At 32.0% G+C, this 17,563-nt stretch overlaps 1 long non-coding RNA gene across 1 annotated transcript in view; it reads right to left on the reverse strand.

Annotated features, from left to right (window-relative positions):
• Positions 1–586: 586 nt before the first annotated feature.
• LOC130642159 (uncharacterized) overlaps positions 587–17,563 on the reverse strand; it is a 29,079-nt gene continuing 12,102 nt past the window's right edge. Inside the window, exons 4-5 of the long non-coding RNA XR_008982555.1 lie at positions 2,072–2,113; positions 587–1,994 (exon numbers count right to left, since the gene is read on the reverse strand). This is a non-coding gene — a long non-coding RNA (uncharacterized LOC130642159). The remainder of the gene's footprint in view (positions 1,995–2,071; positions 2,114–17,563) is intronic.

The following is a 17,563-nucleotide window of genomic DNA, read 5'->3' on the forward strand; positions in this document are numbered from 1 at the left end:
CTAAAGATTTCCGAGAAGAAAATTTAAGTAAAACTGAAAATCCATCAGGACAAATTTTCCCATTAACGTCATGACTGTGAGAATCAAACAAAAAGTAATGTCTACTTGTCCAAGTAACTGACATTGTCAAACCTCTTAATGTAAATAGAAAACCTGAAGTATCTATAGGAGTATCGTCAAACAAAAAATATAAATGCAGATTATTCAAATAAACAGGATAAACACTATAATTTTGAAAAATGGCTTTAAATTGCGAGTAGTTTTTAAATGAAAATTGTTGTGGCAATTGATCCATTGCTACATATCCATCAATTTCAATTCAATTCAAACTTTTATAAATGGCGTCACCATATTCAAGAATAAAATCCATATCTCTATAATTCCACGTACCTTGACTTTTTATCAATGTAAATGCAACTGAAGATAACGCATTACATGTACATTGTCTACCAGCTGTTAATCCAAATCTCTCATTACCTTGATTAAAGGAGCCTTGCACAGACTTCAAAATATTTGTTTCTGTTGACACGATTTTACTTGTTTGAACTTGTTTTTACTTGTTTTATTTTGTAAAGTACTTAACCGTCCTGAGAAAAAGTACTGTCCCCAGATAGTCCTTATCTCAGCTTTAAAGCACTCGCAAGACAAATACTGTTCCCAGATATGTCAATATCCGAGCAAAATATAAACAGAATAAGATTCTCACAATCTTTAAATGGATTGAGAGAAAATACGTTGCATAGAATAATTAAAAAATCAGCAATGATTTCCAAGATTTCGTGACATTTCAAGACCACACAAACTTCAGCTACTAATGGTTTCAAAGGGACCTTCAGAAGCGTTCAATTTTCGGATTCCGGCAACTTATCCAAAAAACGCCTTACGCCCACATAAGTGCGCCCGACCGCCTGTCGAAATCCGCGGAGTAGTAGTAGGAGGAGGAGGAGTCGCGGCTGTAATTAAAACGGGATACGCTACGCTCTCCCGAAACAAAAAAAATACTGAAAAACTATATACTATAATTTTAGCACCCACAGCAACTTTTTTCACATACAATTGTCGCAAGAACTGAATCTGAGAGCGGGTCATTGAAAAAGTATGTTTGCCTACAGAGGAGGGAGGGTGTCATGTAGTATAACAAACAAAAACGAAGAAGGATATATTTGTTTTGTGTACATTCGCTTTTTAAAAAATAAATGTTCCTTTTATTTTCCTTGACATGATATGACATTTATTGTTTATGGTTGTGCGGGTGCAATGCCAAAAGTGAACTTGAGCAAACAAGGGGGGAGAGGTGGTCAGATATGGTGAATATTTGAGCTGACATACTTTTTAAATGCCCCTATTTACATAAAACCAACTTACAAATGAACTCATTAATACGAAATTTTTTAAATCCATCGTGGTCAACTCCTTCAAGACAATACTTTTCATATTGTTACAAGCTCGTGAGCTTGTATTAAAACGCAACTGTGTCCTACAAGAATGGAAATTTTTGCCTCTCTGAGCACCGACACGGGAGTCGTCGTGTGTGCGAATCTCATCTTGGTAACTATTTTTACTTTTTTTTTTTTTTTTTTTAAAAAGATAAGACAAGTGTTCAAAACACTTGTTTAACTAACTAGTAAATAAAGGTGTTTCCACCAAACATTTTAAAAGTGAATGTAGGCAGAATTAACTGAATTAATGAATTTCGCAAATTTTGGGGTTTGTGGATTTGTGGTCTTTCTTCTTTCTGTCAGTCGGTTCACCCAAGACGGACCCATCGAAAATTAAAAGTTCGAGGAATTTTCCGTTCAGGAAGGTCTCACAAATCAATTTTGAAAAATAAGTGTGTAACAAATATTATTGTGTATCTGAATAGTAAAATATGTCGTGTCTAACTTCGTAACAAAAATCCCAATTTGATAGACAGCTTTTTGTAAACTTTATTCGCGAGGTTGTTTGCGTATATCATACGTCTTGTTTTGATTAGAGAAGCTATTTTTACGTGTCTAAACAAATAATAAAAATTTTCAAGATATCCAAATGACTACTAGAAAGCAAAAAATAAAAATCTGATATTATATACCTGTCTCAGTGCCATTATTTTTTTACTTTTTCAAATTGGTACCTAAAACCGAAATATTTAGATTTACTTAAATTTATTTATCGCAAAAAGCAGAACAAGAATTTCAAATCTGGTTGAAAAATCATTGAGTGCAAGAAGTTAAATAAGGTACTTACTTAAAATAATTGTTTTATGACTGATTTATCTATTTTTAGGCTTTTATTTCATTATATAGCTACGCGATATTTCCTCACTTTCTGCATTAAAAAAAGAAAGTTTTGTAGCCCTTTGTTCGACAAAAAAATATAATAATATATAAAAATATATACTATATTTAAAGTAAGCTGGTGTCGATATAGACGAAATTCATGTGATTAAATTGAGAAAATTCATACACTGAACAAAAAATCTCACACCAAAGTTCTTTCACAACATTTTTTGTAGAATGTTTTGATCTGTTCATGAATTTTTTAATTATGCACTTAATGATCTTTAAAAATCTATGCGAGCAGGAATAATTAACTGGGTTTTATACTTGTCATTATATTATTTTTATAATGGCTGCTGGCAGCGGGTTTGTGCATTATTATGATAAGGATAGAAAAGATGAGAGGTGCAACACACATGCATTAACATGAAGCAACAACCAGAGCGTATAAGGTAAGCTGTCTCGGCTGTCGTTATTCAATTGCAACATAACTGACGAAACTTTAATAGTTAATTGCAAATCTAGAACTTTGGCAGCCTGTTTCGAAAAAATTCTTTAAGGTGGATTTCTTTAAAATTGTATTTTCTGTAAAGTTTCACAACTTCCTGTTACAGAAGTTTTGTGCCCGATTTTCTCATGATTTCATGTCATTATACAAGCTAAGCCATCTTTGGAGGCAATTGTTAACTAAACTTTCGGAACAGATCACCTTAATAACATTTTTTCAGTTTTGAAACAATATTGTCGCACAAATAGTACTGAAGCTACAATGCTGCTTATAAAGTTCCAGTACTTGGCCAAAAACGTGTATTGAACTTCTATATTCTGCTTTTTAAAAAGTTTCTAAAACTTCATCTATTCCGGACGTCGTAAATGCTCAATGTAGAACACAACAGAAAATAGGTACTTGCAAGATAAATATGGCAATCATAAACTTTTCATATGATGTCAAAATCTCTGTTGGCGTATAAGTTCTGGTTCAAGTAGTATTTTCACATAGAGAAATTGTTATATATCTAGTTTCTCATGCATTTTTTTTTGGGGGGATACTCCAACTGCATCAGCATTATTCACTTCTTTATTCCATGATATACATAAAGAAGCTACTAGGTGTCATTAGGCAAAGACAGCAAAAACAGGACAAAGCATTTGCAAGTATGAAAGTAAATTCACTCAAAAGCATGTTTCATAAATATAACTTTTCTTATCTTTTATGTATTTTCCCTGTCCTGCAGTTTACTAAACAAAATAATCTCTTATAATAATACGCTAAGTGTGTCTGTGTGTCTGTAACAGGCAAAGTGGATGTGTTTATTTTCCTTTGATGTTGCCGAAAATATCTTTGGCGTTACCGAAAAAAATATGTCTATTTTGTTAGCGGGTTTACTTTGTATACGTCACGTGATGAAAACGACGGTGTCCCTCGACACCGAAAAAAACACAAAAGAATGGTCCCTTCGTCTTGAAAAAAGTGCAAAAAGTGATTCAGAGAAAGAAAACTCTAAGTAAAGAAGTAGAAGTAGAAAAATAAAGCCACAAGAAGTTACTTCGGAAGTGAAGAGAGGAGCTAGGAAGTAGTAACGTAAAGTTAGAAGTAGAAAATGCATGCTACAGTTTCAAGTGGATTGGAATTCAGAAAAAGTAAGAACTTTGATATATTTGTCGCTGAAGCTACGTGTTACTTTTTTTATGTAGTACACTTAAAATTGCCAAGCAGAATCGCATTCTTAAAAAAAAGCCATTAAAGCTCCAAATTCTTAAAGTTTTTAACACGTTTTGTTCAAAGTAAAAAAGCTAGCCATATTCGTTTACAATTTTTTTGCATAATTAATGTTTCCCCTGGTGCGTAACTAATGTATTTGTCCTAAAATTCGAAATGCTACATAAAGCTGTTAGAACAAACTAATTTGCTGGACAAACGGAAAACGTTGGTTTGTTGAACTCACTGTTATCATTTTAACATTACTATTGTTTCTCTTTATAATGTCTTTTACTAAGCATAAAGAGCTAGCTATAGACTCAGTTAAGTCTCTCCAGTTTAAGAATATAAGTGTGTCTTAGCTACTGTTAGCTGATAGCTAATGAGCTTTAAGGCTCCATCCCAAGCTGAGCTTGCTCTAACCTATCTTTTTTTTTATGAACACGAATTATGATGTAACAAGCTAACTACAAAATCTTTCTTGAACTTTTAGGATGGTGTGACTCATTGTTATGGCCATAGAGTATATTTTTTTCACATTACCTGTGAATCTACAAGGCGACCACAATATGACAAGTGGAACAAATTTTATAGAATTTAAAGTGTGTGTGTTAAGTTATTTTTATTGTTTTGTTTCTGAAATCCCGTTAAACTTTTGTCAGCCTACAGGTAAAATGCAAGTTTTTTTACAGGGATTTTTTACATTCGGTTGGAAATTTACATGGGTTTATGATTTAGGCGGGTTAAAAAGGTTATAAGAGGATGGTATGGTTGACAGTTCATATTGTTCGTGTTGCAAAATGCTGTTTTTTAAAATTTTGTGTAAACTTTTGTGGAAATAGACCAGATGCAGTATACATACTGAAAGAACAAATCTTTGTAAATCAGACTTCACTGTAAGCTGTTGTAAAGCTGATGTCTTTATCGGTAAAAATAACAGCCATATTTTACTAATTAAGAAAAAATAAAACGAGTTTGAAAGTTAAAAAGTATTTATTTGTTAAGCTTTTCGTACACTAAGTACATCTTCAGACTATATAAACAACTTTGTCTTTATATTTTGTATTGTAAACTTTTGTTTGCGAGAACTAACTATATGTGATGTAATTTTTGCTGGAAGAAAATTCCATGGTTTCACGTTTTTGTTTTTCTTGAGAATTTTACAAAATTTTGTAGGGATAAATGTTTGCTGATGATAAAAAAATTATATACTTAATGTTGTGATGGAAACTGTTTTTGTTTTTTTATATTTTGTAATCTAAATGTGAGGACTGTATGCACTGAAATCACTGATTTTTTAAAATTTTGATGTGTTTCATAACCTTTTTGTGGAAGATTAATGAGTAATGGCAATATACGACATGCTGAATAAACTTATTTTTCTTGATTTAGATGTGTTTCTTAAAAACCGATCTGTTTTACATTTTGTGTAAACTTTTGTTTACGAACCGTATACAATGTTTCCAAAACAATGATCTTTTTTAATTCAAGTTTATTCTTTGCTCATTGATTTTTTGACATTTATGTTCAAAATTGTTGCTAAAGGGCAGTACGGAACTAAAAAGGAAAATTTTTGTGTTCTTAACTGGTTGATTTTTACATTTTGTGTAAATTTTTGTGGAAGAGGATGGTATCCAACCGAAATGACTGATTTTTCTAGATTTAAATTTGATGTTTTCGAAACTATGGCTTTTTCATATTTTGGTATAGGCTTTTAAGGGAAAGACAATATTTAAAATGTGTAAAATAACTTATATTTGTTGATTTGTGCTAACACTTGCAGGCCTCATTTTTGACATTTCAGAATAAAATACTGAGGGTTTTCAACATAATCACTTATAAGATGTACATATTTGAGATGCGTTATTTCTGAGATTGTTATTATCTGTGTTGGGACTGTCGGTGTTGTAACTGTCGGTGTTCTTACTTTCGCTTTTGTGAGTATTGGTGTTGTGAGTGTCGATGTTGCGAGTGTTGTTGTTGTAACTTTTTACACCTTGCAAGCTGTTCTTTCTTATTTTGTGTAAGATTTGGGTGGAGGAGTTAATGCGATTTGACATTTAGTGTAAGATTTTAAGGCCTTTTTTTTGTATATGCAGCAAAACATCTAAAAGAACCTGAAAAGAAAAGTGGTTCAAAAAAGCATATTTAAAAAGGCAAAAGTCCAAGTGAAGAAGTAGTAAAGTGAAGTTGGAAGTGAAAGTGGAGCTACGTCGAGCTAGAAGTAAAGTAAATTAGAAGTAGAAAATAAAGGCCACCAAAAAAAGCACAGAAGAACGATCCCTTTACCTTGAAAGAAAGGAAAAAAGTGGTTTAAAAAAGCATAGTTATATATTTAAAAAGAAAAGAGACCATGTGAAGAAGTAGAAAAGTGAAGTGAGAAGTGGAGCTAGGTGTAAAGTAAAGTTAGAAGTAGGAAACAAAGGCTTGAGTTTAAAGTGGATTTGAAATCACAAATAGTAAGAGCTTTGATATTTTTAGACGTTTGGTTTTTTATGTCGGTGGAGAAAGCAGACTCGCATTTCCAAGGAAAAGCCACAGTTTTATATAATACCGCGTATGTAGCCATATTTGTTTACGTTTTGTTGCATAATTCATGTGCCCTGGCGCGTAACTAATGTATTGTCCTAAATTTCAAAATGCTACATAAAGCTTTTGGCTGACTAAAAAACGGAAAACGTTGGTTTGTTGGACTGTAGTGTTTTACATTACTCTTGCTTCTCTTTATATGTGTTTTACTAAGCATGAATAGCTAGCTTTAGTTATAGGTAAGTGTTCCCAGGTTAGGTATATTTAACTGGGTGTCTTAGCTACTGTTCGTTAGCTAATGTAAGCCTCTAAGTCTAGCCTCTAGAGCTAGTCATATGGGATGGGAAGCTTCCCATCCCATATGACTAGCTTTAACCTATGACTTCTGTTGTTATTCCTCTTTTTAATTATTTATAGCTAAGTACTATAGTTTCCAAATTTCTCTTCTTTTATGAGCACAAATTATGATGTAACAAGCTAGACAAGATGTAACAAGCTACCTACAAAATCTTTCAAAGACTTCAACTTTTGCAGGATAGTAGGATGTATTTTTATGCCCATATAGTATAGATGACTTTCGTCGTTTACATTTTCAGTAGTAAGCTCTTTCGGCTTCGGCATTTGCGTGGCAGGGAAAAGGATTGGGGTGCTAGGTGAAGCAAAGTAATTATCAGTTCATTTCTTCAAACAAAGGCATTCTTATAACTTTTAATGAATTCAAATAAATCAGAAGCCATCAATCTACACTCAATAATAGTTATAACCCCAACGATGTCCCCATTAGAAGAAATAGACCTTTCTTCACCAAATCTTAGCATCTTTTTTCCTGCCACGCAAAAGCCAGAGCCAAGGAGCTTGCCGCTAAAAAGGAAACAAATGAAGTCACGCTGGAATTTATCTATAATTTCTTTCACATTACCTGTGCACTTTACAAGGGGGACCACATGCAATATGATAAGTGGAACAAATTTTATAGAATTTAAAGTGTGTGTGTTAAGTTATTTATTATTGTTTTGTTTATGATTTTGTAATCTAATGGGTGATGACTGTATGGACTGAAACGACTGATTTTTTGTAAATTTTGATGTGTTTCATAACCTCTTTGTGGAAGATTGATGGGTAATGGCAATATACGACATGCTTAATGCAATTATTTTTGTTGATTTAGATGTGTTTCTCAAAAACCAATCTGTTTTACATTTTGTGTAAACTTTTGTTTATGAACGTATGTTTCCAAAAAATGATCCTTTATAATTCAAGTTTATTTTTTGCTTATTGTTTTACATTTAGCTTCAGAATTGTTGGTAAAGGGTAGTACAGATCATCACACTTAAAAAGAAAAATTTTTGTGTTCTTAACTGGTTGATTTTTACATTTTGTGTAAATTTTTGTGGGAGAGAATGGTATGCAACTGAAATGAGTAATTTTTGTAGATTTACATTTAATGTTTTCTAAACTATGGCTTTTGCATATTTTTGTATAAGCTTTAAGGGAAAGACAATATTTAAAATGTGTGAAGAACTACAAAATCTACAAAACGATATGTAGCTAGCGTAGCTCTGTAACAAAACTGATTTAAGTTAAGTTGATTATATAGTTAGCTAGCTCTGTTTTTTGATTACATAGTTTTGACAACGGTAAATCCGCGTTTACAGTGGTCGGACAAAAGTACTAATTTTAAGACCCACAGAGATTTAGCGCATGACCTATTAGTTTCAAAGCTATGACAGAGCAAAGTTGAACTAATTTGGTGATATCGTGACAATAGCGCTGTCAGCTTAAAAACGGAACATTCACAGTAAAATTTTCGTTGCATGGGCATTCATGCAGTGTTTGTAAGTTATCCAGCTGAACAACTTCCAAAAAAAAATTAATTTATCAGTCTGGAAAGGTCATTTACAAATAAATAGTTGATAAGTTGGTATTACAGGGCCTTTTCTAAGATTTTAGCAGAATTAATGGCGAGTTCACCAGTGAAATTTAGCTAAGCACCCTTTCGTTTAAAACTCGCGTTACAGAAGAAAAAAAATACTTTCTGTTCTTAAGCAGAGAAATATGTTTCTGTAAACTTTTAACCAATCAAAAGGAGCCACTAGTGTTTATTTTTCTAAGAACTAAAAATAATTTGTTTCTAACATCAGAATTAATTTTTACATGCAAATTTGCATAAAGTGTATGCATATTTTTTGCTTCTTGTGAAATTAAAAATAGAGTGACATCACAGCTAATTTGCCGCCGAATTGGCCACTGTCAAAACGCCGCTCCATTTGTTTTGGCTTACTTCATATTATATATTCAACAGGTACATTATTTACTGCTAAAAATACACGTGTGCTACCGTGCGGTCAAAAAGAAGTTTTAAAGAGATTGATTCTGACCAAAATGCGCTCTTTAAAAGGATCTAACCCCAACTACGTGTTTTTGTTACGATACATTTTTTTCTCTAAAATGCGCAATAATAATTTGCGAGCGTTTGAATTTGGAATTACTTTTACAACGTAAATGCGATTTTTATTGCGTATTTTAGTTCTATCTTCTGCAACAAAATAGATACATTACATGATATTAAGAGCTACTTTTATGGTAAAAAAGGCTTGTTAATAAATCTTCTGCTTGTAAGAACCAGGTCCATCAGTACTCGGTCAGTGGCGCAATTCCCTTGGCGCGGAATCATGCTATATAAACAACAGACTGCAAAAAAACTTGTTTCTCAGTCTTATCTTGTCCATAACGCCATTATTATCACCGGGCAGAAACTTATTCTCCAATATAATTCTATTGCGTGATCTCGTTCAATACTATAAAGAAAAAGGGGGCACTGTATTCGTCATACAATTGGACCAACAAAAAGCTTTTGATAGGGTAGAACATAACTTTATTGGGACAAGTCTAAAAGCGATGAGATTTGAAAATCCTTTTATAAGCTACATAGAAACTCTATACAAAGATGTCAAAGCCACTCAACGGTCATCTGTCAGCAACTTTCGAAATAAATAGGGGAATAAGACAGGGATGCCCCCTATCCCAACCACTATACGTACTCCTAGCAGAGGTAATGGTTGTATGCATTAGGACAGAACCAAAGGTAAGAGGTATATATATTCCCGGAAAACAGGAAGAACATAAATTGTCTTAATATGCGGACGACACGACACTGTTTCTCCAAAATTTAGCATCTTACAACGAAGCGTTAAAAATATACGACAAATACGAAAAAGCCTCTGGTGCAAAACTGAATCACGAAAAACAATTGGACTAGTGATAGGAGAAAAGAAAACGAATTACGAAATAGAAAAATCCAAAATAAACTGGCAAGAACATATAGAATACCTAGGTGTTACGATTAGTAACGACATATTACATGATATAAATGAACATTGGACAAAACAGATAAATAAAATTAAAACCAAATAAATATAATTAAATACAGACATTTATCATATAAAGGGAAAATCCTGCTAATACATAATATTCTTCTTAGTAAGATTTGGCACCTTGCAAACATACTTTTTATACCCAAACGGGCAGCAAAAGAAATAGAAGAAAATATTTTTAGTTTTTTGTGGAATATGGAGACAGAACTATTAAAAAGGGAAACAGTATATAGATCAATAAAAGAAGGCGGATTGGGTTTGATAAATGTCAAAGAACAAGGTAATGCTCTCATACTAAAACATTATATGGAATCACAACAAGAAAAAAATAATTCCACCTCAAGATTTCTACCGAGATACTGGACGGCTATAACAATTAGCAAATACAAAAAGTCATGGAACTACAAAACACATGCATAATAACTATAGATTGCAATGTTTCAAAGCATTATAAGAGCATTTTAAATTTATTTAAACAAAATAAAGAAACCCTAAAAGAACAAACGACTGTCAAAAAAATATATTAAGTACTGCATAAGGAAATACCATCTCCAGTCAAAGCACAAAAAAATGGGAGGCAAAAACAGAAAAAAAAATTAAATGGAAAAGTATTTGGCCAAACGTTTTCAACTCCTACAACATACCATCATGTAAAAACATAACTTTTACAATCCTACACAAAATTCTGCCGACAAATGACTTTTTAAATAAATGGAAAAGATATAGATATAAATTCGGTATAAACTGCAAGTACTGTAAAGGAATGGAAGATATTCAACATGTTTTTGTGACATGTCCATTGGCAGAAAATGTATGGGAATTTTATACTGAAAAAATAAAAACCTGCATGACACTCAAAAACAATCCACCCCGACTGACTACCTAGTGTTAAACAACATTACTGATCTCCCCAAAAAATCACACGTAACAAGACTAATGATAAGAATTATTACAGCCGTAACACAAGAAGTGTGGAATACAAGAAACGTATATAAGTATGAAGAAGAAATACCCAATGTTAAACAAATAAAAATAAACATCAGTATCTTCTGGGGTAAATGTGCTGAATAATTATTAAATACAAAATTTTTAAATAAAAAATAGTCGTAAGTTGAGGGTAAAGTGCGTTGTACATTTTGATTGCAAGAATGGTAGAATAAATATTATTAATTATATAAAAAAAAGCAAACCTGTATTTGTGGTTAAAGTATGAAATGATATATTGCTGGATATATTGTAAGATATATTGTAAATAAAATTTAAAAAAATATATATTACAAGTTATCACAAACGTGTTAATTTTTTATCGCTTCTTTTCACAATGACAAAGTCATGTATTTTTTTAATATTCTTTCCAATGCATACTTGCATCAGTCACAAAACAGGAAATAACAATGATGGACGCAATATTTCCTCTTTTCATACTGAGACTGCTTTGGTAGCAAATCAAGTCTCTTCTGATAATTCCTTTCTAGGCCAATAACACCTTTCTTAATTTAGAAGAGTTGATAAAGTTGCTTTAAATCTGAGAACGAAACAAAAAAAATTTAGTGCATAAAACATAAACACAGATTAAACGCAGGAAAGGAAAAGTTTGTAAACCATAGCAATGAAGATTGCAAAATTAAAAAAAAAGCAGTTGCTGAGAAATGGCGCTAAAAGGTTCAAAAATTCTTAGCTAAAAAATCTTAACTTCAAAATTAAGTTTCGATACAAAAGCCATTTGTCGTTAAAACGACTCCCAAAAGATATCAAGGTTTTCTGTGATAACTTTATTAAACTAAATAAGAGTGAGATATTACACTGAGGTTTTCTTATGATTTTTTTTAATGGTCTATGTATAAATCTCAGCATAAAAGCATAAAAGAACAGCAATTTTTTATAAAATAAGTATTGTCGATTTTATCTAGATCAAGGCTAATGTAAAATCTGAAAGGTTGTACAATATTTGCTACCCTGGTTATTTATTTTTTACATTTTTACAAAATCTGTACAAAGCCTCGTCCCTTTTATATAAAACTTGGTTTATATCCTTTTTATGCTACGAATATAAAGATTAATTTTCGTTTTAAGTTAATTAGAAATTTTTCCTTGAAAAAGAATTAAAACAAACTGGAGGGAAAAACTCTGAATACTTAGTAAGGACAAAAATGAATTAGTGAAAATTTGGAAACGTGGTTAAAATTCTTTAAAAATACATCAAAATTAAGGAATTTACCCGACAAACAGAACATGATTCTAGACAAGTTTTTTAAATAGAAATGTCATAACGCCCAACCAAAAAAAACCACATACAAGAAATATTAATGAATTTTTCAATAACTGAACGATGCATATACCTTTGACAGAATTTTTTTCTTTGATCAATTAGAGAAATCACAAAAAAAATTTGGAGCGTTGTTTGACTTCAAGTGCACTAGAAAAAGACCATGTAGTTGTTTAAACAACTTAGCACTTGAATGAAAAACATTTCCATTTCCAGTTTCTATAGATAACACGGTTATACACTTACGATGTTTTGACCTATGCATAACTAAGTGAAATTTGGATTTAAAAAAAAAACGGAATGAAATTAAAATGGTGAAATTCTTGTGTTATTTTTGTGTAAATCGAACATTTATTATTTTTTTCGAGGACAATTAATTTAGAACATTTTCTTACACCTTGAGAGTCTTAAAATTGTTTCACAGTTGCAACATACCCAGTGGGCACAAGAACGTTTTTTTAACGTTCAAAAGACGCCATTTTTATCGTTCAATTAACGGTCAAATAACGTACCGTTTGCACATTCAATAACCACTTCTTTCAGGGTGTTCAAATAATGTTCCATTTGTAACATTTAAGTTACCTTATATGGTGATTTAAGAAACGTTTAAAAACGTCATTAAGTGAAAATCGCAGGAAAGAAAGTAAAAAAAAAACAGAATATAAGTATATAAATTTATTAAAATTAAAATCGGTGAAATACAAACGGCGTTAATTATTATGGAACACATAAAATCTCAGTATTAATAAAATATTAATAAGTTATAATAAATAAATTTTTTTTCTCCTTTGAGGTTTCTATCACGTGTTGCTTTTTCATTTGTACGGTCATTACAACACTGACATGAAAGCCAAGCTAAACATGCAGGTCATTACAACACTGACATGAAAGCCAAGTCATAAAAATTTCAAGAAAAAAAATCACTGTGTATGATAGGCTAAACATGCAGGTCATTACAACACTGACAGGAAAGTCAATTCATCAAAATTTCAAGAAAGAAACTCTTTTACGACAGGCTAAACGTGCAGGTCATTACAACACTGACATGAAAGCCAAGTCATCAAGAATTCAAGAAAGAAACTCTTTTTATGGTCATTACAAAACTGACAAGCCCCAAACCATTTTCAAAAAATAAAGAAACAGCTTTATTTATATTTAAACCTTGGCTACATGGCTAGCTACACTTTTTATATATAATAAGAATTACCATATAGTGGCGTGCACAAAACGTTTTCCTCACAACGTTCATTAAACGTTAAATTTATGTTTGTCTTAATAACGTTAGAAAAGAAACGTTACAAAAACGCGTAATCGTATACTGTTTTAATAACGTCACACTAACAACGTTAAAAATACGTCATTTAAGGGGTATTTAAAGAACGTTATTTTCATACCGTTTTAAACACGTTTAATTTAGGTATGTGTGGAAAACGTTAGAAATTAGCGTTTAAATAACGTTATTTTTTGGTTCCAAACGTTGCAACCAAAAAATGAAAAAAGTAGTTTTGGGAGTTTTAATGACGTCAGCAGTGCAGAAATGTGTATAGCTTAAACGCTTGATGTGTTTTTAACGACACGTCATCAATGTGTCTTTTCTTTAAACGGTTTGCTTGACCCAGACTTAGGAAATCAGTCTTTTCTTAGGTTCTGGTAGCCCCTAGTTAACCACTCAAAAACATCTCACTTGCAAACCAGAAATTTTGGTCTTCTTTGTAATTTTCAGTGAAAGACAAATTTTTCGTGTTATTAAAGCAGATCTTAAATCAGACAAGTCTGCCAAGTTTTAATTCATAGAAAATTTTCTAGCGTGTATCTATTTAATTTTAATAACCTCCTTTTGGCTCTAAAAGAGAAATTCTAAATCAAAAACACAAGATTGCAACTAAGATACATTGCAGGGAAACACATACATAATGCACAAACCAAACGATTCTTTGTTTTTTTGTTTTATCGCCTTTTTTAGAACAAAACACAGGAACCCTAACACAATAACAAAGGACACAACATTAGCCACAACAACAACGTCAGCCACAATAGCAACAACAAGTTCAGCAACAACAACAAGCCCCCGTAGGTGTGGAGGAATGGAGAAAAATTTATTCTACATATAATTGTCCGATGGGTAACCTGATATAAACCCTTATTCGCTCTAATGACCAATTAATACTAATTGTTTACTTATGTTTTAATTATTTTAGAATCCGAGGAGAGCAGTGAAGAGAGTGGCGTAAGTTTTTGCTAGTTATTCATGTTAATATGTTAGCACACTGTTTACTTATTAGAGATATGCGTTGTCTTTTGTAGGGAAAATGATGGTGCACCAGTTTTGGTTAGAGCTAGGCGGAAGAGATTAAACCGAGAGGAAAATTGCGAAATAGGAGAAAATGAAGATGTCCATAATGAGTAGGTTTACCGTTCTACAATGAAATGATATTCTCGTTTTAGTAACTATTTTGTACCTCACAATGTAAGAGTGTTTACAAAATCTTCGCATTTTATTGTGCATTTTGAATGTTTCTAATAAAACGAAAATCATGCGTTGAAAGAAATTTCTATTCTGAGTTCCTTATAACGGAAAATGTATACGTTCATTCGCTCTAATGACCACTTAATACTAATGGTTTACTTTTTTTAATTAATTTAGAATCCGAGGAGAGCAGTGAAGAGAGTGGCGTAAGTTTTTGCTAGTTATTTATGTTAAAGTGTTATCACACTGTGTTACTTAATAGAGATATGCGTTGTCTGTTGCAGGGAAAATGATGGTGCACCTGTTTTGGTGAGAGCAAGGCGGAGGAGGAGGTTAAACCCAGAGATATTCGCGAAATAGAAGACGAGGATGTCCATAATGGGTATGTTTAACGTTGTACAATAATATGGTTTTCTCGTTTTCTCGTGTTTTTTTTTACCTCACTATGTAAGAGTAAGTCCCGTAAGTAAATTATAATTTAGTTAACAGAATCCTGGAGCATGGCATAAAAACTAAATTAGTTAAAGAAGGCACACTACTACCTCAGCCATAATTCCTATGAAAGAACTTACAAACCAAAAAATATAAAAAATGATTTACACAAATTCACTTTGCATTAGGATTTCCACATGCCATGGATAGATGCTCACGTGTTTTGGGCATCTTGTTGATTATTAATTGTCAGTTTGGTAATTTATTGCGTAAATAATATATTTATGAAATCGTCGCTTTCGTGTAATTCTACAAATCAATTTTTGCGCATTTCTAACAATTTTATTTCGTACTTAAAATGTTCATGTAACAATGATTTATCTGAATCGAACTTATTGCACAAGTGTATAGAAAAAGAAACGTTTTTTTTAATTGAGCACACGCGACTTTAATTATTTTGATGTAACGCATAAGTTCTATTTTGAACGTTCTAAGCCAATCAAATACTAAGACACGAAAAAATCAGGGTGTTCTGTTTTCTCAACCGGATCAAAACGCTACACCGGAGAATGTCTTGAGGTATTTCTACGCAAAACAGGTAAATCAATGGGTGGTAGCTACTGTCGTGTTAGTATTACAACTTCTATATTATAATCATTATTATATAATCACATCTCCCTAATTTGCTTTTGTATGTCGCCGGTGATTCATAATGACTCCGTATATTTTTAATTTAGAATTAATCCTCCTGTGAACCTCCATAACTGGCTTGAAGAAAGAAACTTACTTTAGTCGGAATTACATAAATACCTTTGCACTGTCATAAGACGCAATATAATAAAAATATACACTTGTTCCAAATAAAGGCGTAATAGGAATCCTTGAGAGCTGAGTTTACGAATTACAAAATTTACGAAACTTTACATCAAATCTGAAAAAAGTTTTTAATTGTTAGTATTGCTTTTAATGTGCCCTTAATGGTGATTACTTAACTTAAGCCTGTTCTCCACTTTATACTTCCAAACAGAGCCGAGAAGAACACTACTGCTTGAAAATTCCATATACTGTTGCACTTATTCCATACAGAGAATTAAACAATTCTCACTAAATGTGATTGGTTTACTAATGTTATACTGGTCGTTTTCGCACAGAGGAAGTTGATGTCGATTCTACTTTCCCCGGATCAGAACAGGAAGGAAAACTTTTAACTCACGTGGTGTGAACATTTTATGCATGCTTAGAAGCTTTTCTGTTCCTGTCTAGAAGTGGAAAATACCTTTTACTGACTTAAGCCATATTTATGTCAAAAATTGACACAATAAATTTGAAAGATATTCTGAAAATGATTGTTTTTTACAAGATTTGTCATTCTGATCAAAAAAGCATAATGGACATGAATTTTAGTTTTTCTTATAACCTACTGGTACGCAAATTGTCCTCTTTTCTAAACATTTTCAGATAAATCTTGTCCTGAAAGTCAAATCAAAAATTGGGTAGAAATGTATACAATTGATGTAATGCAATAAACATTTTTTACCTTTCGTTGAGACTCGTGAATCTTGCAAAACCAACATTCTATTCCTTATTCTTATCCAATTCTCATATTATTATTAAAAAAAATTATCAAAACAATAAAGGAACCAATAATTTTTCCAAATTCGGAATATGATTTTTAAAGGTGTCATTTTGATCAAGTGTTATTTTTTCTCTTAAAACCAGCTATCTATCGTGCATTGTTCTATAACTTCGTAATTGGATGTGTTCTAATGGTGTGGTAAATGGCAAATTTCAATTAAAATTTAAGAGATTCTTTATTTAAAACTAGTCGAAAGGCCGGTGGAGTAATCCACTTAGGCAAAAAGACAATGGAAAAATAGGTTGTTTTAGACTTTTTGCTGACGTCAGCAGTGCAAATACACAATAAATGAATTAAGAAACTTGTTTTCATGTTTCCTCCATTGTGTAGAGCTTACACTTCTGATAAAGAAAATGTATATAATCGTGTGGTTTTGATGAGTGATTAATGAAGATCTTTAAACGTTGATTAAGAAAATGTAAAGGATCATGCACTATGGATAAACAGTTGGTTTAAAGGTTTTTTGATGACGTCATTAACCCGTCCATTCTAAAAAGGATTCGTGGACCCAAGTTTGGGAAAGTTACCCAAATTAGTCCTAGGTGGTCCCTAGTTACCCACGCGGTGAGGAATCATTGACTTCACCATCTCGTTTCCAAGTTATTTGGCCTTAAAGTTTTCAGTGCACTGTAATGGATTCATTACTTTAATATAGGATATTGACGTTGAAGTAGTGTTATTGACGACGCACCGTAACATCATAAAATTTAACATTTGAGACATAACCAAAGGAAAATGTCGATATCCACTATGACCGTCAAATATACTTTGTATCATTATACTAGACTAAATAAATTTATCGCATAAATAATGCAAAAATGCTATTATAACTTTCTTTCTGCCTTTATAACCATATATTTATATAGCACGACAAATCCTACAATGCACTTTTCTTAAAAATC

The sequence above is a fragment of the Hydractinia symbiolongicarpus genome, chromosome 4 (assembly GCF_029227915.1).
Source record: "Hydractinia symbiolongicarpus strain clone_291-10 chromosome 4, HSymV2.1, whole genome shotgun sequence".
In the NCBI taxonomy this organism is placed as follows: Eukaryota; Metazoa; Cnidaria; class Hydrozoa; order Anthoathecata; family Hydractiniidae; genus Hydractinia; species Hydractinia symbiolongicarpus.